At 36.8% G+C, this 946-nt stretch overlaps 1 non-coding gene across 1 annotated transcript; it reads left to right on the forward strand.

The window, feature by feature from the left end:
- The first annotated feature begins 557 nt into the window (after window positions 1-557).
- Window positions 558-664, forward strand: LOC147358443 (U6 spliceosomal RNA). The gene has a single exon (XR_015142528.1). It is a non-coding gene; the product is annotated as a U6 spliceosomal RNA (small nuclear RNA).
- The last annotated feature ends 282 nt before the right edge of the window (window positions 665-946 follow it).

Genomic DNA, 946 nt, shown 5'->3' on the forward strand with positions numbered 1-946 from the left:
TTTATACCTGAATGGTTATTCTGTTGGTTAGCTCATTTTTGACTTAATAATTCTCTATGTACTTACCTTGAGGGCTTAAAAGTTATTATCTTTTATTTAACAAAATAAGATATTAAGCCTTAGGAAAATTGAATTCCACAAGGCCAGATCATTATAGATCTCAGATGAGAATCATAGTTCTTGGATCAATTTTCTTTTCATGATATTGATCCTGATTTCCTCCAGTATTTATGGGATTTTGATGTTTCCTAATTTTACGTCTCAATGTTGAATGGTAAAAATAAAGCAAGCTATTTAAATATGCGTTCCTTAGTTTCCCAACAAACAACAAGGTAGATATGCAGGGTGCAAGAGATATAAGTTTCAAAGAAATTGAAAATTACAACTATATTCCCAATTACATAATAAATGACTCTTTATGTTCCCTTCAGTGATTCTCATACAGATAAAAAGTTTGGAGCGTGTGTCTATGCAGGTGGAGATTTGTGATGCTTCTGCTGTATGGGAATATAGATGGGATTCACTTTAAGCAATTCAATATATGAAAATGAAGTTTAGTGCTCGCTTTGGCAGCACATATACTAAAATTGGAATGATACAGAGAAGATTAGCATGGCCCTTGCGCAAGGATTACACGCAAATTTGTGAAGCGTTCCATATTTTTATTAACACATATATATAGAGTTTAGAAAGATGGTAACAATAACCCTATGTACGAGACAGCAAAAGAGACACTGATGTACAGAACAGTCTTATGGACTCTGTTGGAGAGGGAGAGGGTGGGAAGATTTGGGAGAATGGCATTGAAACATGTATAATATCATGTATGAAACGAATTGCCAGTCCAGGTTCGATGCACAATACTGGATGCTTGGGGCTGGTGCACTGGGAAGGCCCAGAGGGAGGGTATGGGGAGGGAGGAGGGTGGAGGGTTCAGGATGAGGAA

This window comes from Bos grunniens, chromosome 15 (genome assembly GCF_055505025.1).
Source record: "Bos grunniens cultivar Pamir isolate PY7600 chromosome 15, Bosgru_T2T1.0, whole genome shotgun sequence".
Taxonomy (NCBI): Eukaryota; Metazoa; Chordata; class Mammalia; order Artiodactyla; family Bovidae; genus Bos; species Bos grunniens.